This window comes from Xenopus laevis, chromosome 7L (assembly GCF_017654675.1).
Source record: "Xenopus laevis strain J_2021 chromosome 7L, Xenopus_laevis_v10.1, whole genome shotgun sequence".
Classification (NCBI taxonomy): domain Eukaryota; kingdom Metazoa; phylum Chordata; class Amphibia; order Anura; family Pipidae; genus Xenopus; species Xenopus laevis.
In genome coordinates, this window is record NC_054383.1 from 8,628,999 (window position 1) to 8,654,715 (window position 25,717).

General features: G+C 41.5%; 1 protein-coding gene across 2 annotated transcripts in view; it reads left to right on the forward strand.

The window, feature by feature from the left end:
- LOC108696071 (cGMP-dependent protein kinase 1) overlaps positions 1-25,717 on the forward strand; it is a 430,860-nt gene that overhangs the window by 304,624 nt on the left and 100,519 nt on the right. The window lies entirely within an intron of this gene.

Below are 25,717 nucleotides of genomic sequence, written 5' to 3' on the forward strand. Positions count from 1 at the left end.
TTGATGCTCTAGCACTTCCATCAGATGCAAGTTGCAGAGCCCTGTACTAAAAGCCTACTATAGGCATCAGAAGATGATGTGCAAGTACTCTTTAACCAAGAGGTAAGAGTCCAACCTTGCACCAATTGATGTCCTAGTACTTTCATCAGGTGGAAGGTATTGAGCCCAGCACTGTAGCCTCAACAGAGCCCTAAGCTTAACATCTACCACAGTCATGAAAAATGATGAGCAAATGCTTTGTAACAATAAAATAGGGAGACAACTTTATGCCCATGAAGAGCAAGTGCTCTTTAACCGAGAAGTAAGGGGCCAACCTTGCAACCATTGATGGCCTAGTACTTTCTTCAGGTGCTGAGCCTAGCACTGTAGTCTCAACAGAGCCCTAAGCTTAACACCTAACATAGTCATGAAAAATGGTGAGCAAGTGCTCTATAACCATAAAGTAGGGAGCCAACATTGCGGCCTTGAGGCTCTAGCACTGCTATCAGGCGCAAGGTGCAGAGCCTTGTACTTAAAGACTACTATAGGAATCAGAAGATGATGTGCAAGTACTCTTTAACCAAGAGGTAAGAGTCCAACCTTGCACCATTGATGTCCTCGTACTTTCAACAGGTGCAAGATACTGAGCCCAGAACTGTAGTCTCAACAGAGCCCTAAGCTTAACATCTACCACAGTCATGAAAATAATGTTGAGCAAGTGCTCTGTAAACATAAACTAGGGAGCCAACCTTATGCCCATTGATGCTATAGCACTGCTACCAGGTGCAAGTTGCTGAGCCTTGTACTTAAATCCTACTATAGGTATCAGAACATTATGGGCAAGTGCCCTTTAACCAAGAAGTAATGGGCCAACCTTGCACAGATTGATGCTCTAGCACTTCTAGGACTTTAATAAATCAAGCACAACAAATAAGGAGTCCACATAAAAATGGGACTTTATTTATCCTAAGAAGGCTGCTTTTTATAATTGAACTGACTTAGAAAAAGACATCCATGCACCCAGCGCTGCCTTTTAACGTGCCATTTCTGTGGACAGTAAACACTGGCGGCGCTTTGATGTGTTTATCACATTTGAAGTCGGTCACAGAGGAGGACGTTTTAGAAGCAAATGACTGAAAGGCTTCTGGGATATTGTTATCCTTTCATCTGATCATATTTAAATACTTAACATGGCTCTGTGTATGGCAAACAGCATCAACATCAAGTATCCTTAGCTGCACTTTAGCCAAACTTTCTTTCTAAATCATATCAGTCTGGGGGGCTATAGCACTTATGAGTGTCGTGGGCATCCATTGGGAGTTAATCTGTGTTATTATCCCTTAAAATTCTCCAGATCCAGTTTAATCTCCCTTAATCTTAATCTACCCCACTTGTTGGCAAGACTGCTCTATTTTAGTTTGGTGTAAACAATAGAACCCCTGCCCATGACTTTAGGAGATATTAGAACACTTTTTTATAAACATATCTAATATCACACTTAAATATATACTTTATTTATAAATTGCTGACATATTCTTTAGAAATTATAAATCGCTCACTGTCCTGTGTCTCTTACTATCTACAGTAACTTACACATTACACATATCAGAACAGTAGCGTTCCTAGAGGGGGGTGGGCCATGGTGCGTGATGCGCAGCCGGGCCCCGCCCCCTCCGTACGGCCGATTTTACTGGGGATTTCAGTGGCTTGCGGCGCTGCTGGGGGGCCCTGAGGTGGTGCGGGCCCTGGCCTGCTCGCAACCCCTGCTCCTTCGGTAGTTCCGCCACTGTATCAGAAGTGATTTATCTGGCCCAGGGCAGTTCTTAGTGGTGGAGGACAGAGTCAGACCAAAAGCTTTGGGTGCTTAATGAAAGCCCCTGGTAGTCACTACCCACCACCTCCACCTCACTACTCACCATCTGCCCCCCATCCACTTGTCATCTCTTCTCCCCCACCACCAACCCCAATCAACGGCTAAGTCATCATCTGGATGTACAAGACTTAGAGAAGGCAGCAGAGGTATATGCCTAAGGTCCTGGTGCCCCAGAAACCAGTGCAACCAAGACATGGGCCTCTTCTGCCTACCCTTAGTTATGGCCCTGGCTGAAAGACTTACAACAAGTCACCCAAGGAGAGGCCCACTCCAAGTTACTGTCAGCGTAGGGTGTTCTCTTTAATCCTCAAGTGTTGAGCTCATATTTACCACCTCCTTGAGGATGGCTGTGGATCCTTTTTTTTTTTGAAATGTGGGGGAAGAAACTAGAGTACCCAGAAGGAACCTGCATATACATGAGCAAGACATACAAACTCCTTGCAGAAGGTTCCCTGGCTGGTAACAAACCAAAGACCCTTGCAATGTGTGGCGGTAATACTACAACTTTACCAAAGGGCTTGACACAGCTTTTATTTTCATACTTAAAAAGTAGAGACCACCACAAAATGCTTGTTTTCAATTCAAGCAATGTATTTTACAGGATAAGTAAACCTTTGAAACAAGTCAGTGTAAAAATGATGAGGGTGTTATTCTAAGAACTTTCTGCTTAGGAAAAAAATAGAAACCTTTCTCACATCTTTCCTAAGCAGAAGAACATCATAGCAGCCTCTTTCTTTCTCCTGACAATTTCCATGACTACTTGGCGGTCAGACTGGTTGGAAAATGACTAGGGATGCACAGAATCCAGGATTCGGTTCGGGATTCGGCCAGGATTCGGCCTTTTTCAGCAGGATTCGGCCGAATCCTTCTGCCTGGCCGAACCAAATCCGAATCCTAATTTGCATATGTAAATTAGGGGTGATATTCGTTTTGGTATTCGGCCAAATCTTTAACAAAGGGTTCGGGGGTTCGTCGAATCCAAGAAAGTGGATTCGGGGCATCCATAAAAATGACCAGCAGGTGGTGTTGTTGTAACAAAATTCATTCACATTAACAGTACATGTATCCTTTAAAATCTTGGAATTCAAAAAAAAATAAAAAAAGAATGTACATAGCAAAAGTTCTTAGAATAGCACCCTCATCAGTTTTACATTCACTTATTTTAAAAGTTGACTTATCCTTTAACGTCTCTATCCCTTTAAAATTCGACCTTTTGCTGTTCTGTAATTCCCAGAATTCCTAGCTGCACTTGGGGGCTGATTCACTAAGGGTCGAATATCGAGGGTTAATTAACCCTCGATATTCGACTAGGATTTAGCGCAAATACTGCGATCGTACGATCGAAGGATTATTCCTTCGATCGAACGATTAAATCCTTCGAATCGAACGATTAGAAGGATTTTAATCCAACGATCGAAGGAATATCCTTCGATCAAAAAAACTTAGGAAAGCCTATGGGGACCTTCCCCATAGGCTAACATTGACTTCGGTAGCTTTTAGCTGCCGAACTAGGGGGTCGAAGTCTTTTTTAAAGAGACAGTACTTCGACTATCGAATGGTCGAATAGTCAAACGATTTTTACTGCGAATCCTTCGATTCGAAGTCGTAGTCGTAGTCGAAGGTCGAAGTAGCCCATTCGATGGTCGAAGTAGCCCAAAAAAACCTTCGAAATTCTAAGTTTTTTACCTTCGAATCCTTCACTCGAAGTTAGTGAATCGGCCCCCTAAACTTTCTCCATCAGTTGGCCTTCCTGAAGTGAGCTCCAGAGTTGTTTTTCTTAGCATTTTCTGTATTTTTTAAACACACTACAAAAGGGCTGCATAAATATTCATGTATCAGCATTCAATTATTAAGTGCTGAAACTTGTTACTTTATATTCATTTTAAAAACGCTGACCCCAAAACACTGAGATTGGATTAACCACAAGAATGGATTTGCCAATCAGCAAAATGTTTTTTTTTTATAATTTGTTTTCCAACGGGATATTCGCATATAAAGAGCTTAACCTCCAACCCCAGAGCTTATACCCATCTCTTTGCAGCCTTAATACAGAGAGGATTTTCTTTTGCCGTGATACTGAAATATACATCCATAAAGTAACTTGGCTGTGTAGCCAAACTGGCTCTTTTTAGGTTAGAATGGACTTTATTTTATTAATACAGATAATGCTAAAATATTCAGAATCTGAAACAGCTGATTCTGAAGCCAAAGGCATTCAAATAATATGTCTATATAGTTAAATGCTACAATGTTACTTTAGAAGAACATTGTAGCATTTTACTGAAATAATATGTATCTTTCTATTCACTGCCCTGGTGGTTTTGACTTTTGAGACAATGTTGCGGAAGCCATCTGATGAGCAGACCTATGAGGAAGTATGTTCTGCTGCATTGGTCCAAAAGGGAGTGACAGATACAGCTTTCAACACCAATTATATTTGCAAATAACGATAAAACAATTAAACATTTTTAATGAGTGTATATTGGGAAGTTTCTTAGAATTACATTTTATTTTAATTATGTGTATTTTAATTTATGGATTAACAATCCCTTTAAATCCCCATTTCTAAATTGCCAAATGAGTGAATCCCAAACATGCTAGACATGGGCCAATAAGCGGCCACATTGGTCTGGAGGGAGTCAGCAGCTTCCTATGACCAGCTTGAGTTGTATCCTTTAACTTAAACACACATTGTATAAATATATTTTCAGCAAACAAACAAAAAGGCCACATTTCATTAAGGGAGAATGGGAATGACTAAGCAGCAGCAGCAACAACAACAAGCATCAGAATCTATTCATATTTATAAGGTATGAGTCAGGTTAATTTATAAATGGATAAAAGCCACTCAAAATTACACAAAGAAATAAAACAAGTTATTCGTAAGTGCAATTGCTATTGCAGCAAGCGTTTGCTTATTCATTTCTGTTCTCTTCTTCTCACTCTTAAAGCAATGTGGCACTGGGGGGACTCTTGAAGTTCTCCTCCAGGCAGTGGGGTAATGTGACTCAGCTGGTTCAATGTCCTTTATGTATCGAACGCTCAATGATGTCCTTGCTCTTAGCTCAGGTTACACTAGTGCCCATATTAACCTTGATGCTGGCAAACCACAAGCATTGCTCTTAACAATCGATGCACTCCATGGCCATAATACATTTAATTCTTGCTCTATTTTTATGCTTTATATGGATGAGGGAAATAAGCAATGAGTCTCACTGGTCGATGGAAACCCAACAAACTCAATAGCAAAAAGGTCAAGTGAAACATTTGAACTCCTTCAGGTAGGAACTTAGAGAAAAGGGGTCCAAAATTGCTTAAGGACAAAAATATAGAACATTAGTAATTATTACACCATTGGCAGAGGTATGTGTTTGCTCATTATATGATATTATGTGATTGAATTTGTTGCACCAAAGGGGTATTTAGTGAATGACCACCAAAGAACAATGGCCATAGGTGCTAACCACATAAATGTAGCTGGTGCTATATTCACTGCCTATCAACCATAGGCTACTCAATATTTCACTGGGCAGTGAGCAATCTAATGGAAAAAAAACATCCAAAATAAAACACGTTTAACGTTGCACGTTTAACAGCATGCTAGTCATTCCTAAAGAACAATGCAATAGGTGATCTAAAATTGAACATACCTAAAAAACAATTCAATAGGCATTGGTTATTTGAAGTTGAACATGCTGAACATAAAACACCATACCCAACAGACCTAGTTCCAAGTGCCATTCCATAGGTGTCATTATCTGAAGCTGAACATTCCTAGAGAACAATGCCATAGGCACTGATCATCTAAAGTTCAACATCCCTTAAGAACAATTCCAGAGATGCTGATCATCTGAATTGAAAATTACTAAATAACTATTCCACAGATTTCAATCATCTGAAGCTGAAGATTCCTAAAGACCATTTCCATAGGTGCTGATCATCTGAAGTTGAACATTCCTAAAGACCATTTCCATAGGTGCTGATCATCTGAAGTTGAACATTCCGTAAAACCTTTTCCATCGGGTACTGATCATCTGAAGCTGAACATTTCTGAAGACTATTGCCATAGTCGCTGATCATCTGAAGTTGAACATTCCTAAAGAACATTTCGATAGGTGCTGATACTCTGAAGCTGAACATTTTTGAAAACTATTGCCATAGGGGCTGATTATCTAAAACTAAACATTCCTAAAGCACATTTCCATTGGTGCTGATACTCTGAAGCTGAACATTTCTGAAGACTATTGCCATAGGCACTGATCATCTAAAGCTGAACATTCCAAAAGACCATTTCCATAGGTGCTGATCATCTGAAGCTGAACATTTCTGAAGACTATTGCCATAGGGGCTGATCATCTAAAGCTGAACATTCCAAAAGACCATTTCCATAGGTGCTGATCATCTGAAGCTCAACATTTCTGAAGATTATTGCCATAGGCGCTGATCATCTGAAGCTGAACATTCCAAAAGACCATTTCCAATGGAGGTGATCATCTGAAACTAAACATTCGGAAAAACCATTTCCATAGGTGCTGATCATCTGAAGCTGAATATTCCTGAAGACTATTGCAATAGGTGCTGATCATCTGAAGCTGAACATTCTGAAAAAAACATTTCCATAGGTGCTGATCACCTGAAGCTGAATATTCCTGAAGACTATTGCAATAGGTGCTGATCATCTGAAGCTGAACATTCTGAAAATATACATTTCCATAGGTGCTGATCACCTGAAGCTGAACATTCCTGAAGACCATTGTCATAGGCTCTGATCATCGGTTGACGTTGAACATTCTTAAAGAACATGTCAATAAGTGCCAATCTGTACTTTAGAGAAATACAACTAATACAACTATTGTAGCATACAATACAATATTATATTGAATATCCAGTCAAGGCCATGCTATTATAAGTGGGGAGTGCATAATAGCTAATAATTCCCATCTCCATGTGCTTTAGTTTTAATTCACTTTGCAGTCAGTGCACACAGAGATCTTTGAAAGATGTTTTTTGCATATGAAAGCTAGTTTGCTATGAAAGTTAAAGCCCTGCAAATCCAGCCATCCATGCACAAGTGAAATGAAGTTTAATATCACAGATGTGCCAAAGGATCAAGGGCAGCCATTTGCTTACTATCTGCTGAGGAATTATTTGCTTCTATCTGTGCCAAGTATGTGAGTTCGCTGAGCAGCCTGCAAAGAGGAAAAAAGCCAAACTCCCTTCCTCTGTTAATTATATAGGCTTCATTATCTGAGCACCTGAAAATAATTTTGCTGTTTGCAAAATAATTAGAGAGTACCAAGTACATTGAAATCATTAACAAATTCGTTTTTGGGTTTATTCACCAATAATAAAGTATTTTCCCTTTTTCCAAGTGGCTCATATTTTTGGACCGACGTTTGCAATTATGTCTGTGGCTTCTGAATTTATGTAATTTAATCTGGCACTTGCTTCTCTATTTAAATACATTAGGCTCACAGGGCCGGCCAAATTTCTCTTTCTATCAAAGGCGCACAGTGGTATTCATGCCATGTTTTGCCCAAACCCGCTTTTCTGGTTGGTCATTTTATCCACGGAACCTTTCAAAAGTCTTAAATCCAACGTGTTGCTAAGTGATTCTGTCTTCCCTTGGAAATATTTTGGCTCTGAATCAGGGGTACCCAGTGTTACATACTCAATAAACACTGTCAAACTGAGGAGCTGGGAAACTGTGCACCTGCGATAAAAGTATAAATGTGCACTTGGGTGTGATATGAGGATGTACAAAACAAAATCAGCGGGGAAGAAATGGCATACGACCATATCAACTTCAAAGCAAATTGCATTGTACTGTCGGAAAAAGGCAAACAAGTCCCTTTTGCTTTGATGGGAAGCAGACTCTGCAGGGGAAGACTGGGATTGTAGAGTTGTAGACAAGTATCGTTTCAATACATATGTGCAAATAAAGTGGGAGGCTTGGTGATGTCCAAGTTGCAACCTCCAACTACTGAAACAAGGTACTTCCATGACCATCTCTAATTTTGGTCCTGGTCAGGTGTTGGCATTTGGAACGCAGCAAAAACTTTTCCCTGGCATGGTATTAATGGCTTGGTGATGTCCAGCTTTCAGCCTCCATCTATTGAACCCAGGTCCCTTTATCTCTAATTTTGGTCCGGGTCAGGTGTTGGCATTTAGAACGCAGCAAAGACTTTTCCATGGCATGGCATTTATGGCTTGGTGATTCCAGCTTTCAGCTTCCGCCTATTGAACCCAGGTCCCTTTATCTCTAATTTTGGTCCTGGTCAGGTGTTGGCATTTGGAACGCAGCAAAGAGTGTTCCCTGGCATGATATTAATGGCTTGGTGATGTCCAACTTTCAGCCTCCATCTATTGAACCCAGGTCCCTTTATCTCTAATTTTTGTCCTGGTCAGGTGTTGGCATTTGGAACTCAGCAAAGAGTGTTCCATGGCTTGGCATTTATGGCTTGGTGATGTCCAGCTTTCAGCTTCCGCCTATTGAATCCAGGTCCCTTTATCTCTAATTTTGGCCCTGGTCAGGTGTTGGCATTTGGAACGCAGCAAAGACTGTTCCCTGGCATGGTATTAATGGCTTGGTGATGTCCAGCTTTCAGCCTCCATCTATTGAACCCGGGTCCCTTTATATCTAATTATGGCCCTGGTCAGGTGTTGGCATTTGGAACTCAGCAATGTCTTGATACTTTTGGTCATGTACAGATGGTACTCTGCTATTGCAGATTAATTTGTGAATGTTGTTGCCCAAAGCAATGGTCTCAGCATCACAAAAGCTTTTTGTTGTCCATTAAAAACATCCTACATTTTCACCTGAGTGGCCTTAAAAGAAAAGTATCCTATTTCACCTCTGGACCTTTGGCTATCCATTCGTTTTTACCCTCTGTTGGTCAGTGACAGCGATCATGAATAAGTCGGTTGTGCAAAGAAAAGAAATGTTCGGTTGAGAAAGCACATCAATAAACATCAAATATCAAACACGAATAAGAAGACAAGTCTAGTCTCATGTGACTGTATAAGGTGGAATAAACCATAATTAATATTTTTCCATAATTCCATAGCACTTGTATTTCTTCTAACACTTGTGTTAACATGATGACAATTGTGTTCAGTTCCAGTAAAAGGATGGTCTGGGGGTTAGCAAACCCTGCTTTGTGTTTGGAATAAAAAATTTAAAGAAGCCAGGTGGCTTTGTTTTTTGTTCCTTAACAGAAGGTTCCGAGCAAGGCAATTTGGGGCCTAACAAGTATGATAAATGGAAGTGTCTGTCAGGAAACAGCTTGTTAAACAATAGCGGGAGGCAGATCCGTACAGTGTGTGACACAGAGCACAGCTGGTGGCCTGTAATACGCCATTTTTCTGCCAATATCAAAGGCATTAAATGTTCTTTACTTTACTGTTCAGCGTTGGCATGTCGGCGGGCATTCTGAAGGAATAACATAGCCGATAAATCTTTACAGTCCTTTACTGGGAAACGTATGGGGAACTTTTTTCACTCCGGCTGTTACAGAAAGGCACCTACCATCAACCCCAGCTAGAAGAGCTACCACAAACATGCTGGGAGTTGCAGTTCACTACTGGCGCATTATTAGTCATGTTGAACAACAGTACTGCAACTGCAGGGGCAGGTTAGAATATTAATAAAAATGTGAGTACCCACCGAAAAAGAGGAACCCAGGCAAATGCTTACTGATCACTTAGGAAAGTGGTTTGTTTAAAGGGATACTGTCACGGGAAAACATGTTTTTTTTTCAAAACACATCAGTTAATAGTGCTGCTCCAGCAGAATTCTGCATTGAAATCTGTTTTTCAAAAGAGCAAACTGATTTTTGTATATTTAATTTTGAAATCTGATATGGGGCTAGACATATTGTCAGTTTCTCAGGAGCCCCCAGTCATGTGACTTGTGCTCTGATAAACCTCAGTCACTCTTTAATGCAAGTTGGAGTGATATCACCCCCTCCCTTTCCCCCCAGCAGCCTAACAACAGAACAATGGGAAGGTAACCAGATAGCAGCTCCCTAACACAAGATAACAGCTGCCTGGTAGATCTAAGAACAGCACTCAATAGTAAAATCCAGGTCCCACTGAGACACATTCAGTTACATTGAGTAGGAGAAACAACAGCCTGCCAGAAAGCAGTTCCATCCTAAAGTGCTGGCTCTTTCTGAAATCACATGACCAGGCAAAATGACCTGAGATGCCCCTACACACCAATATTACAACTAAATACACTTGCTGGTTCAGGAATGACATTTTATATTGTAGAGTGAATTATTTGCAGTGTAAACAGTGTCATTTAGAAATAAAAACTACACCATAAAAATCATGACATATTCCCTTTAATGATATTCTAAGGGTGCTGGGAGTTGCATGTGTCTGCGCCAGTTGGAATTTTCAGGTGGCTTTTGTCATGTCTATTATTAAGTAATACTTTGTTGTTGTTACACTATGGGAATATATATATATATATATATATACTGTGCATATATATGTGTATGCTTCCTATTGGATACCTTGGATGCTGTAGAATGACAACAGCCTATGGACTGCAGTGTCGAATGCGTCAATTTGTGTAAATTTTGAAGCTTGCGGTGTCTGAATAATGTTAATACGTGACAGTTTTGACACAAACGTGTATTCCGGCGCGTGTCCACATTTTTTTGACGCTTGTGAATTTTTGCTGTAGTTACACAAGTTCGGTGGCAGCGAAACGTGGAAATTCGTGCCTGGCGAATTTATTTGCCCATCACCACTAAATGCATGAAAACAAGGTCTCGGCAAGTGGTGACCCCCCCCCACAGAAATTAAAGGGCATATGAAGAACTGCTGGGGATGCTGGGAGCTGTAGTACAATGATATCTCCCAGAACTCTGCCCTGGGAGCTGATGAAACGTAATGATTTACAGAAACAAAAGTTGCCTGCAGAAGTTTTCTTCCCAAACTGCATAATGATCGTCTTTGCTTGTTGCCTAGCAACAGCCTCCCGTAGAGCCACGGAGCTACAATTTCTGGGAAATTTAACCTTAAAACCTCTGGTGCATTCCAAATACTTAAGTCTGTTTTTTTGAAAGGCAATTTGAAGTGGTTTTCAGTGAAGCTTGCGCTATAACCCATCCCACCAATGCGCCATTAGGTGTTTTATTGGACCTCCGGGTCGAGTTCAACAGCGGCTCCCACTCAGATATATAATTGCGCGGAGCAAGTGAAGCCCATATTTTACCTTAATAGCCTCAATTTGTTTGAGTCGTTTGCTGCATTCACAGTCACGTGCCGCGGCCTGCCCCGAATATTACAAACAGCGGGCAGTGGCGCGTCATTGCTCCTTCTGGAAGCAGCGGAAACAAGTGTTTCAATCACTGCATATTTTCCTTCTTGGTCTTAAAGTTACCGTATATACTCGAGTATAAGCTGAGTTTTTCAGCCCCCAAAATATGCTGAAAAACTCTACCTCGGCTTATACTCGGGTCAAGCGTAAAAACGGTCACCGGCGTCTAAGATTAGTCGACCGCGTCCAAGAATAGTTGCCGGCGTCCAAGGATAGTCTCCAAGAATAGTCGCCGGCATCCAAGAATGGTCGTCGGCGTCCAAAAACGAGACGCCGGCACCTCCAATGAGAGCAGAAACCCTCAATTTTTTGATTGAAACTTACCAGAAGCTGCTGCATTTCTCACCCTAGGCTTATACTCGGCTTATACTCGAGTCAATGAGCTTTCCCAGTTTTTGAAGGTAAAATTAGGTACCTCGGCTTATACTCGGGATGGCTTATACTCGAGTATATACGGTATGTTGTATGATATACAAAGCCGCCAGGTTTCCTGATGTTGCTGCTTCTGGGTTCCCGCAGTATTCGGGTATCTTCTATCTTATTGGTGCATCATTGTGCATTGGCACGAAATTCAAATAATTAAAAGAGAACTAAAGCCTAGCTAAAAAATTAACTGTTAGGTTTTTGACCCCGGCCTGTGACCTTGATTCTCTTGTCTCCGGACTTTGTACTGCTTCTCCTGATTGATATCGACCTGGCCTGTCCCTTGACCACGCTCCTTGTTCTCCATGCCTGTTGCAAATGAACTGTTCCCTTGGCTGCCCAGAACTCTCTCCCTGGTCATCTCGCATTAAGACCTGGCGGCATCCGATTAGGGGGGCGGGGCTCCTCCCGAAGTGAAAGGCGCCTGTTATAGGCAGAAGAGTGAGCCGTTACCAGGACCTTCGTATTAGTTCCGAGTTTTGGATTCTGTTCGTAAAATCTACTTTTTACACACCTCTGATTCCAAGACACAGATTATTGGGGAACAGTGGAGTGAACTTTACCGGTCCGACCAACACCCAACCCGTCCCATGTAAGTAAATGAGTGCATGGCAAGGGAGAGAAGGGAAATCTCAGTGTAAGGAACCCTGGTGGTCTAGTGGTTAACGCTTACCCTGGTGGTCCAGTGGCTTTCTCCTGGGCATGCGGGGACGCCTGCCGCATGCGTCCTACTTCTTCTTCTAAGTCCAGTTTCCCTATGGAGCACTTCCTGGTTTACGCGCCGGCATGATGACGTCATCGCGCATTGGCGTGAGATTCAAATCTTTATAAGGGGAATTCAGTGTCTAGCAAGTTGCCTGTTGTTAGGTTCAATTAGCTTGTTCCTGGGTGTTATATTCTTTGTGAATCCTATTGCTCTTTGGAATATTGACACTTGCCTGCCTGATTGACTACTCTGACCTCTCCAATCCTGATCCTGCCTGTCTGCGACTATTCTGATCCTCTCTTATCCTGACCTTTGCCTGTCCACTGACTATTCTACCCTTTATATCCTGATTCTGGCCTGGCTGATGATTCTCTGCTTGTGCTGGCCTGGCCTGCCTGTTCCTGGTGGTGTTCTTAATTCCAGAATCCTGTTGAGACGATTGTGCCCCTTTACTCGTCCAGAACCGTTAGCTTTGCTGCTCAAATAAGACCTGGCGGCATCCAATTAGCCGAGGGCTCCTCCCGAGGTGAAAGGCGGTGGTTATAGGCAGAAGTGAGAGCTGTGACCAGGGAGCTTAGCTTGGGTTCTGGATAAAGGGTGCCAGGGCCGCCATCAGGGGGTCACAAGGGGGACAGTTGTCCCGGGCCCACAGGATTTTGTGTCTTAGGGGGGCCCGGCCATGCTTCACTTACTTGATTAGCTGGGCCCCCCTGTCTTCAGCGTGCTGCACAGCAGCTCTGTGCACGGAAGATTTTCTCCTATTAAGATTTGCTGTAACCTCATTGGTCCTTTAAGAATAAGTCCCGGTAAATCTGCATTGGGGTTGGATCCCCTTATCCAATCCCTGTACAGCTTTACCGGGACTTATTCTTAAAGGACCATGAGGATACAGCAAATCTTAATAGGAGAAAATCTTCCGTGCACAGAGCTGCTTCCTTGAAGCATGGCCGGGCCCCCCCTTAGACACAAAACAATGGCAAGCAATTTTTAAAAAAATTTGGGGGCCAATTTTTTTTATACTTGCAGGGGGGTCCTGATCACCAATTGCTTTTTATAACTTTTGGGGCGGGCAGGCCATCAATTTTTATTCAATTGCAGGGGGGCCCTGATCACCAATTATTTTTTTTAACTTGTAGGGGGGCCTTGATCAGCAATTTTTTTAAAAAAAATTTTATGGGGGCCCTGGCACCACAGTTTTTTTAACTTATAACGGGGCCTGACCATCAATAGAGTTACATTTTTTAGCACTGATGTCTGTGCGGTCTTTTAACTGTAGTGTGGAGTAAGCAGGATCTGGGGTGGGGCTGGAGGGGGTGGGGCTTGGGGGCTGGAGGGGGCAGGGCCCAGGGGGCCCTGAACATTTTGTTGTATGGGGCCCCGTGATTTCTAATGGCGGCCCTGTAGAGAGCCGAGCGTGACACTGAGGGTTCAAGCTGCTTCTACCGCTTTATTTGGGGGGCCTGGGAGATTTCCTTGCAGGGGTCCCTGGTTTTCATATATTACACCGCTTAGCACCAGTGCATTCACCTACCTCCTTCTGTAAACAGTCCCTTATTAATCATTCCCATCAGTCTCTGCCTCAGTAGAGCTTACAATCTAATGTCCCTATCACCTTTCGTGCCCACCAGAGTCAGTTTTATCGGGGGTCAGGTAACCTACCTGTGTATTTGAGATATCTGAGGAAACCCACTCCACAGACACAGGGAGAAAATATAGGGGCCTATCTACTAAAACCCCAATTCATCACGTTTTTTTGTATTAAAACAAAGTCGACCAAATTCCCTTCCATGAATTGAACTCAAATAAATTTTCTCTAACTAACGTCACGGCAAAATTGAGCGTAAATTCATAACTTTATCGAATTGCCGCTGCGCAAACTCTTTCGGATTATCAGATGGAATCTCCGTCTTTATCAGATTATCCAGCGCAGATCACGGGGTCAAGAAATAGATAGAGATAGTGCCCTGGCTAGAATTGAACGTAGGACCCCAGTGCTACAAGTTGCCCTCCCACCTTCTAATAAGCCCCACTCCATCCCAACATTGTACCCTGCAGGATATTTCAGCTTTTTCCTCTCAATCGAGGAAACAAATCCATCAATGATCTTTTCCATGTCCATGAACATTTCTAGGTACAGTTGCCCTTTGCAGTTTTTTTTTTTATTGCTTTCATTATGATCCGTTGAGTTTACTGAAAAATCGAATTAAAACCATATGAGGAGCTGGACGAGAGCTTAAGAAATGATATATGTTATAAATATGGTTTTATTGGCACATAAAGCTGAGACTGGGGAGTGTAAATACCATGAAAGGCTTTACGGGAAATATCTCCCTTTGCTCAGACATTCTTGGAAGACAGAGATCGGAATGAAACATAAAATATACGTTCAGCAAAAGTGCAGAAAAAAATCTTATATAGATGTAGATATTAATTCCAGCCACTATTTCTATGTTCTCCATTCCAAAAACACACAGGCTGGTTAACTGGCTCCTGATAAAACTAATCCTAGTGTATGTGAATGTGATAGGGGCCTTAGATTGTAAGCTCCACTGGGCCAGGGACTGACAAAGATGTATAATCTCTGTACAGCACTGCGGAATATGTCTACAGTATATAAATAATGGATAATAATACAGGTATGGCATCCATTATCCGGAAACCCGTTATCCAGAAAGCTCCAAGTTACGGAAAAGACCATCTCCCACAGACTCCCACAGATTTATTTTTTCTATTTAATAATAAAACAGTAGCTTGTACTTGATACCAATGTTGTTAATCCTTATTGGAGTTTGGAGGCAAAACAATCTTATTGGGTTTTATTAATGTTTAAATAATTTTTTAGTAGAATAAAGGTCTGGAGATCCAAATTACGGAAAGATCTGTTATCCGGCAAACCCCAGGTCCCGAGCATTCTGGATAACAGATCCCATAACTGTAATAATAATATTAGATGAACTGAGTTTGTCTTAGATTCTTTAGGGAGGATATCAAGGTACTGCTCAGGTACAGCAACTCTCATTGGAGGATTGTGGGAGTTGTAGTTTTGCATGGATGAAAGCCTCGGTCTGGGCTATATTTGATTCAGGGTAGTCCGATTTCCCTACAATTAACATTCCCCAGTGCAGTGTTTATTCTTTATCTAATGTTTATGAAATACCACCTGTTAGTGGCTCCCTCCGTTCTTCTTGTAAGTGCAACCCGCAGCTAGATTGGTCAGATCTATTACACATGAAGGAAGAATGAGCAGGATTTACGGGTAGTGATGGGCGAATTTGGGCGTTTTGCTTCGCCGGAAAATTAGCGAAATTCGTGAAACGGCGAAAGATTAGCGAATTCGTCCGCGAAAATGCGCCGGCATCCAAAAAACGGACTCCGGCATTCCTTTATTTAACCGTTTATTTGCCAATTCATTAGCCGGCGGCGAATCGTTTGAATTTGCCCATCACTATTTATGGGGCCCAGTACTGCAATGTTAGCAGGGCCCTTCCCCCAGGGAGCACTAAATATTATCCCACCCATCACTTGGGCCTTTAAGATGGTTTAAGGCTCGCAATCAAGTAATATGGGACCCCAATAAAAATAATCACCCCCTGCACTTGCCATTGGACCATGTTACTACTATGATCCATGATCCAACCACACCCCGCCCACTCTCCACAAGCCCCGCCTGCAAATCATGCCTGTTCCTGGCGCCCATAGATGAGGTGCAAAGTGTTATGTACGAATGCAGCCACAAATGTTGGTAATAATAAAAGGATTGTTCACCTGTAAGTCAATTTTTAGTGTGATGTAGAGAGGGATATTCTGAGACAATTTGCAAATGGTTTTCATTTTTTATTATTTGCGGTTATTGAGTTATTTCGCTTTTTATTCAGCAGCTCTCCAGTTTGCAATTTCAGCCATCTGGTTGCTACAGTCCAAATGACCCTAGCAACCATGCATTCGATTTGAATAAGAGACTGGAATATGAATAGGAGAGGCCTAAATAAGTAAAAAAGTAAAAAAGTAAAAAAAGTAGCAAGAACAATAATGTTGGAGCCTTACAGAGCATTTAAATTGCAAATGCTCTGTAAGGCTTCACATGTATTGTTATTGCTGGTTTTTATTCCTCATCTTTCTATTCAGGCCTCTCCTGTTCATATTCCAGTCTCTTATTCAAATCAAGGTGGGGTTTCTAGGGTAATTTGGACCATTGGCAACCAGATGGCTGAAATTGCAAACTGGAGAGCTGCTGAATAAAAAGCTAAATAACTCAAAAAACACAAATAATAAAAAATAACCAATTGCAAATTTTCTCTCTACATCATACTAAAACTTAATTCATAGGGGAACGACGACGTTTAAGCAGTTTTGTTGCTAACTTCCAAATTCCCCTAGCAACCACACACTGATTTGAATAAGAGACTGGAATATGAATAGGAGAGGCCTGAATAGAAAGATGTGTAATAAAATGTAGCAATAACAATAATTTTGGAGCCTTACAGAGCATTTGTTTTTTTTAGATGGGGTCACATAATTCAAAAATTATTTAAAATAAATAATTGCTTAGAAGTAGCCATTCTATAACATACTAAAAGTTAAAGGGCAGAGACACACGTGGAGATTCAGGGAGATTTAGTCGACAAATCGCCTCTTCTTCGGGCGACTAATCTCCCCGAACTGCCTTCCCGCCGGCTAGAATCGAAATGGCTTACAGCATGGACAGCACTTACACCTCTGTGTAGCATATACTGCACCCCAGTACAGTAAACCCCTGCCTAGAAATATATCACAGAGTTAAAGCCGTTTCCTTTGGCTTCATAAATATGCTTACGAATCATTTTCATGAAATAAAATGTGTTGCAATTCTGCGAGAGTTTGGAGGACTGCTGAGTCCCATCAGTGTTTCCCTTGGGATCGGCGCTGACAGATATGTGGGCGGCAGGAATGAGTAAAATACCTGTAAGCGAGAGATATTCTAATGAGTTCTCTGTCATAAACAGGGTCACGCTAAATAAATGAAAATAAATCGCTCTATTTGGTGTGCGCCACGCAGCGCCTTAATCCCTGGTACAGCTGCGTATATTTATATAGTGTACGCGTTTAATGAAAGTTGATTTAAAGGTGGGATTTTTCAGTTTGATTTATTTACCCCCCCATCATGTCAACGCAGGATACATAAAATAGAATATCTTTGGTTACGCTGCCAGCAGCAGGATAGATTCATATTGGGAAGGGGTTTGTTACAGTGAGAGCTGTGAAGATGTGGAATTGTCTCCCTGAATCAGGGGTACAGGCTGATACATTAGATAGGTACAAGGAAGGGTCGGATGCTTTATTCACCAGTAGCTCCTCCCAGCAGACAGGAGGGAGCCAATGAGATTAGAGGAGGGAAAGGGGTGTTACAGGGAGAGCTGGGAAGTGAATCAGTGGTACAGGCTGATACATTAGATAGGTATAAGAAGGGGTTGGATGGTGTTTAGCAAGTGAGGGAATACAGGGATATGGGAGATAGATCATAGTACAAGTTGATCCAGGGACTGGTCCCATTGCATCTTGGGAGTCAGGAAGGAATTTTTCCCCCTCTGAGGCAAATTGGAGAGGCTTTAAATTGGGTTTTCCGCCTTCCTCTGGATCAACTGGCAGTTAGGCAGGTTATATATAGACTAAAGGTTGAACTTGATGGACATGTGTCTTTCAACTTAACTTACTATGATAGGACATAACATGGCTATAACAGAGCTGAAGTTTGCATAATCCCCCTTTTTCCCAAGTTCTGATTGGCTGTTTTTAAAATCATGGCCAGCAGTTGCATCAGACAGGTTTTATAAGGTTACATAGAATTTTTCCTGCTTCCACATCTTAGGGTTGAATTTGGCCTATGGGACACTGGGAAAAAACCTGCTGGGACCTGGAGCTTGTGGCCCCCCTGACCCAGTCACACATCCCGCTATTGCCAGGAACGTTTGGCTCTCCATTGCCCAATATTCACAGCCGTCGCAAGTAGAAAGTAACAGGCACCAGGAGTGGGTGGGTTGGTGGTGTTTGAGGCAGGATCGGACTGGACCATTGGGAGCTCACTGGGTTCCAAACTTCTGGAACCCTCCATCTTTTTTTGGGTGGGGGGCAGCCGATTGGGGCCGCCCAGTCCAACCCTGGTTTGAGGCAATCAATCAGAAATTTATAACTGAGGTTGAACCCCCGGAGACCCCAGCCGGATTGTTGTAATAGCACATTAAAGTATCCCTCCATACTAGTTCTTGCGGCAGATTTGGAGTAAATGGGCAGGGTGCCTAAGTGCTGGCCTGGCACCTCAAGGGTTAGTAGGCACCCCAGGAAATGTATTCGGCTGGTGGTGAAAGTGTGTTCATCAAATTGCCTCAACTTGCTGGTGTAGAAGGCCTCTGCTGATGAACGCAATATGGCCGTTCTTTATGTACTTACAGAAAAAAATGAATATGATGAGCTGACAATATGTTGCGCACTAAGGACTACAAAGCTTTTGAGAGTCTTGCGCCCTTCACATCACATGATTGCGAATGTAATGAAAACATAAGGGGATTGAGTTGGAGTGACAGCGAGGATGTCACATAGTTGAGATGGGAGATTCTCCTTGGGAAAACTGTTTGTCGTTCCAGAGTGACAACAGAAAGCGAGCGTGTGGGCGTTTGTACTGAACGCTTTACATTATTTATTAATATCCAGACGTGAGTCGTCAGCCCGATGTGTCATTCTATTGTTCTGCATCCCAGTGCTCATTTATGGATTCAATAGAATCTGGACAGAGGGTTTCAGTGCTGGACTTCTTGGTACAATGAACACTTCATTTCACGGCACGCGAGGAAAATACTGTAATTAAGAACTGCTCGGATACTGCGATCCCCATCTCAACATGGGATAACATTTGGGAAAATGCTAGGGCAACCTCGGTAGGTGCTACCATTAAAGAAAACATATATAAAATTATATTGGGTTGGTATCATACCCCACAACTCTTACACAAACTGTTCCCTGATTCCACTGATTCTTGCTGCTGGAGGTGTGGGGATGTCGGGGGTTCGCTTCTACATATGTTTTGGACCTGTCATAAGTTGAAACGGTTTTGGGATATGGTCAGAGGTTGGGTTGAAAAGGTAACTATGATAGTAGTGCCTCTGGATCCCTTGGTGTATGTGCTGGGTAATAAAATCCCTGCAATTCGGCATCCCGCACAAAAAATGGTTAATTGCATACTTACGGCGGCTAGGGGATTAATAGCAAAAAATTGGAAGGCTTTGGCTCCCCCATCAGAGAAGGAATTCCTGGATAGAATCAGATATGTTAGGAGGATGGATTATCTGACGGCACTCAAACATGATACGGTAGATCTGTTTAATAGGATCTGGGGTAGTTGGGATGCTATTGAGGCCTTGTCACACTTTTGAGCTATGGTTGGGAAATGATGTAAACCGGGTTGAGGGGATGTCAAATAATGTCAAATTAAGTCAACAAAGATGTCTTGGTTGGTCGGTTGGGGGGTTTGATATGTCTGTATGAGGGGGTGGGGCAGGATGGTGACTTGCCGGTATCATTGGGACAAGTATTTTGCTGTCATGCATAGGAAAAGTTTTGTTTTCTATGGGTTTGTATTGCTGGAATTCATCTCAAGCTGTTTATTTTGTAATGGAAGAAAATGTCATGGCCCATTGAGGGCAATCTGTTTGCTGTCTATGTGAAATTTGAAAAAAAATAAAAATTTTCTTTAAAAAAAAAAAGAACTGCTCGGATAATTATCTCAGTGCCAGTTCAACCTGCCTGTTTGGGGGGAGGAGGAGTTATCAGTCATTGGACAGGACTGAGGAGAACTTCTACTATAGTCTGATGAATGACCTGCTGCCTTAAACCTGCAGTCTAATGAAAATCTAAAAAGTCTAAATATGTTCAACTTATTCAACAGGGAGGACAATGTTAAAATGACATTAGGTTTAGGGGGCTCTTCGTGTCCCACCATATCACCATATGTAAAAGATACTTTCAAACCCGTTTCTATAATTAAGGAAGGCTATGATATACACAGGGCTCTGTAGGCTGAGCACAGACCTCCAAAACATTGATTGCCATGGGTGGAGATTAGAACCCCCAAACCAATACCAATGAATTTCCTGCAACAGACAGGAAATATACTTTATTTGGCCATGTGTTCTGGGGTCATTATACATAGAACTGAAACTGCATTTATCCCTTGTGTTCTGGGGTCATTATACATAGAACTGGCACTGCATTTATCTCCTGTGTTCTGGGGTCATTATACATAGAACTGGCACTGCATTTATCTCCTGTGTTCTGGGGTCATTATACATAGAACTGACACTGCATTTATCCCTTGTGTTCTGGGGTTATTATACATAGAACTGACACTGCATTTATCTTGTTGTGTGTTCTAGGGTTATTATACATGGACCTGGCACTCCAATTATCTTGTCACATGTTCTGGGGTTATTATATATGGAATTGGCACTGCATTTATCTTGCTGTGTGTTCTGGGGTTATACATAGAACTGGCACTGATCATCTTGCCATGTGTTTTTGGGTTATTTTACATGGACCTGACACTGCATTTATCTTGTTCTATGTTCTGGGGTTATTACATAGAACTGGCCCTACATTTATCTTGTGTGTTCTGGGGTCATTATACAGTACATAAAACTGGCACTACATTTATCTTGTGTGTTCTGGGGTTATTATACCTGCAACTGGCACTGCATTTATCTTGTGTGTTCTGGGGTTATTATACATAGCACTGGCACTACATTTATCTTGTGCGTTCTGGGGTCATTATTCATGGAACTGACACTGTATTTATTTTGCCATATGTTCTGGGGTATTTCACATGGAACTGACACAGGTCAATATTCATGGGAATTGATATTGCATTTATCCTCCTATGTGTTCTGGGGTATTGTTATACATAATTGCACATATATATTTATCCCACCTTGTATTATGGTCTATTATACCTGGAATAGGCCTTAGGATCCAATGAATCCATGTCGTCCTCATACAAAATCACAAAAACCTGGCCAAGACCTCCATAGACCTCTATACAAAATGTTTTTCAGTCCCAAACTCTATATTATCAGTTGGCCTTGGGATCCTATGAAGAAATCCAAGTATAAAATGTATTTAATTAATCTTCCAAAACAAAAATCATCCTCTTTTTGTTTTTATGGCCCCCAGCATTTCCAAGACCAACATAAACCTCACTATAAAACCTCACAGGAGTTAATTCATTTTCTTGTTGTTCAACTGTCATCTCAACTTATCTTTATCTTTTTTGTTGCTCACTGATTTATCATCTTCAACTCTTCTACGTGGTCTCAAACCTGCCAATCCTTCAAATATACAGTTGGGGGGCTGAGTTTCTAAATCCGTGTGTTAAAATTTCACTTTTTGAAAGATTAATTTTATCCAGAAGAAGTTTCAGGGCAGTTTGGGAAAGGGGCGAGCCAGCAGCCTCATTATTGTTGATAACAGATTAAAATCAAAACTAAAAACTTTAAAACAATTAACAAAAACACAGAGTTTGCCTTTCTTCTAAAAACTTTCACCAACATGGAACAGAATGAAATTTGAAATAAACTGCACCCAACTTCCCCCGAAAGCAGCATTTTAATCCTCATAACTGATAATTGCTTGATAAAATGTTGACAACTTTGTTCCGCAGAAGGAACGGAAGGATTTGCGATAAACCAATGGATTTTTTTTAGAAGTCACCTTGGCTTTGCCTTTACGAAGGTAACCTGGAAATTGAAGTGGAAATTTTCAAAGCGACAAACCCGTAATTGGGACCTGAGAGACGATTTAAACGAAGAGATTAAAAATGTACTAATGTTTAACTATTAATCCTAGAGAGGGTTTTTTTTAGCGACTTGAAAGGAGAGAAGAGAATTATTGATGTTCCACAGATGGTTCCTGTCTTCATAGAGCCGGCGTCGGAGGCATTGTCATCGCAGTCTCTCAGGATGTTTTACAGGATTGACAGAAGTTTATGGTGGATACTGATATGTAGAGAAAAGGCCCAGCGTTTGATCTGCTGATACGGCGCCGGTTCTGTGCATGTGTTAAGCAGTAATCGCAACTTGACGCATTAAAGGGCACTACACTTTCATTTTTCCCTATAGAATTGCCTATATATAGAAGTATTACAAGCTGAATGCATATAGATTTACCTGTAACTTTATTTCCTATAAATGAGTCAGTAACATCTCTGTCTCTCATCCTGGTTGTCCACAACAGTCCTTATAGTTGTCCATAGTCCTCAGTCTCAGTAGCCAGTAACCGGCTGTGAGAACGGTTTAGGCAACAAGTGGATTAAATAACATTTATGGTTCTAGAGCTTTAAGGATACACTGACAAACCCAAAAGCGACAATTGCAGGTTGGATCTTCCTAATGTCTTACCCCCCCCTACAGGGACTCTTCTCATGCTGAGGGCCAAGGGCTCAACCCCAAAACCATTCCTGCACTTGGTATAGGTATGGGATCCATTATCCGAAAACCCATTATATGGAAAGCACTAAATTATGGAAAGCCCATGTCCCATAGATCATTTTATTCAAATTGTTAAAAACAATTCCCTTTTTCTCTGTAATAATAAAACAGGAGCTTGAACTTGAGCCAAACTGAAATATAATTAATCCTTATTGGAAGCAAACCCGGCCTATTGGGTTTATTAAAAGTTTGCATGATTTTCTAGTAGGCAAAATACCCCTAACGTTTTCCGAAAAATTCAGGCATCAGAGTTCCCGGGCGCCATCTTCAGCTGATTCTTTAATCCTCATAATGAGACCGGCGGTTCAGCAATTTTCGTGAGTTTCGGCACATGCGCAGTTGTCACGAAACAGAAAATTGCTCTGACTGCGCATGCGTCAACACTTCGGTCTCATTCTGAACATTTCCGAAGAGAAGAAGATGGCACCCGTGAACTACAATGCCTAAATCTGCACCGAGGGGTAAGTAAAGACGTAGGGGCATTTGCCCAAGGTAACACTTAGGCTGGGCGGGGGTCTATGTAGGGTAGGGAGGTAGGGTTTTTTTTTTAACATTAGGGCTGAATTCTCCATTAAGGTATGAAGATCTAAATTACAGAAACATCCATTTTCCGGAAAACCCCAGGTCCAGAGGATTCTGGATAACAGGTCCTATACCTGTACTTAGATGCCACAACACTTCAGCAAGGGAATCATTTTTTGTTGAAGAAATTATATTATTAGCTTCCCCACCCCATCTCCTTACTCACTTTCACACCATAACTTATTTCCTGTAGATAACATCATAGAGCCCACGGCTATTGGTTTCTACTCATCGGGTCCATTGTTGCCACGTCCCAGAGATAAAACTGTCTTTTCTGGTTTCCACGTGCAGGAAATATGATTTTCTTTCCATCGCCAAGGAAATAATCATATTAGTCATATGTTTGGGATTTTATGTCTTATTGAGTTTCTCTATTCCTTCTGGTGTATATCCCATCCGTCATGCTTGATAGGGCTGATTAGCACCCAGTTCTTTTCCCTCAGGCTATTTCATATATATATATGTAAGGATTTCTGTTGAAGATAATAACTCTTAGGTGTGTCTGCTTATGGCATGAAGCAAGAGTCAGAACCCGAGGCTTCTTGTTTTGAAATAATGTAAAGATCTGTCTCTGGCAAGTAACTAACTAACTAAACCACCCATCCATGCCCTTATCCAGTCCCACCTAGCCTATTGCACCCTTCTACTAAATGGCCTCCCAGACTCCATAGTAAGGGCAGTTGTATATGAAATAATTTCAGAAGGACTCATTTAAGACCACAAAAGCACTTTCGATCATGGAAAAAATGGAAGCATGCACTGAGATCATTCATTAAAGGTACTTGCACTTTCCTATAGTTGAGCTAAGGCACCAGTGTGTCCGTCCTTCTTCCAGTTCCGAATTGGGCAAAGGTGTGCCCATTGACATAGAGGAGCCCTGGAGCAGCTACTATCTTCAAGCTGGTGGGCTTCCAATTTTAATTGGTTCCCACCCATCATGAATACAGTGCTGCCAAACTTTGGCAACCCTGGATTCATCGGGGAGCACAGAGATCTGAGACAATTTTCTTACATGCAGGACAGGGAGCAAAGTAATGTTGGATTGTGCCTATTTTTTGCTCTGCTTATGTCCTGCTAGTTATTCATTCCAATATGGTGGGACAACCACGATATTTGCTGTTTTATGGCGTTTAGAGGCAATTCTTTTTACTAGCAGGATCATTTCTTGCAGCAGATTACAGAACCAACGAAACAAGTATTCATGTATTCCTAAACCAAAACTGAATGTTGATAAAAACATTATCTGCAAAGCCCTTAAATGGTGTAAATACTGTTAAATGGTCGTTTGTCTTCGGGACTTGTCAAAACAAAGTGATCCGGCATTGTCATTGTAATAGGGTCTGACGTAAGGATTTTTATCTTAGTTTTGCACATTGTAATTTCAGGGATTTATGTTCGGAATTTATGAAGAATTGTTTAAAATCTTGTCAAATTGTTTTCAATGGAAAGGGCGGTTTAACCTGTCATAGAGAAAGTGACACAAAATGTCACTGTCATAATTATCGCAAATTAAACATATGGCATGAGCAAAAATAAATAAATAAATAAATAAGAAGAAAGTTTGTCGGCCCCACGTTTTTAGGCTGCCGCGATAAAGATATATATTTACATAGAGCTCGTTGAGAGGGAAATTGCTTAATTGCTTTGCAGCATCATTACCGTCTTCTGTCTGCGTTGTGTTTCACCCTCCGTCTCCGTTCTTCTACAATCTCCAGAAACTCAAGAAGGATGGAATAGAAAGGAAGGGAGAGCTCAGATATGAGAAGCACTCACTGTCACTGGAGTATGATATTTAGGAGGGGCATGATGCAATTGAAATATATGAAGTCAAACTTTTTATATTTCCTAATGGTCCATGGATCTCCTTGAGACCATGTTCTCCTTGCATAGACTGGAGCTCAATGTATGTTCAGCCGCTGAATCATGTTTTATAGGGTGCATGCCAGAACAGACCTGGTGTGTTGTTAATAATAATAATAATAATAATAATAATAATAATAATTATAATAATAATGTAGTATGGTTTAAATATCATTAGAAAGAGGTCCTGTCTTTGTGTAAGATAGCATGCACTCTAGCACCATTGCTTCCACCATGTTCTGCTCTTGGCTTATACGCTTGTAAGTATAAAAGTGATGGTAGATATTTTGTAGTCAATAGAAGTGTTAAGTAACATGAGTGCTCTTCACTAGCGGAAAACAGAAACTTTCTAGGTTGGAATTGGTTTGTTGGATCTTTAGTGTAGGACTGGTTCATTTCTTTGTCTTCTTAATGGGCCGATTGGTTTTGAGATCCATGAAAGGTCTAGGTCA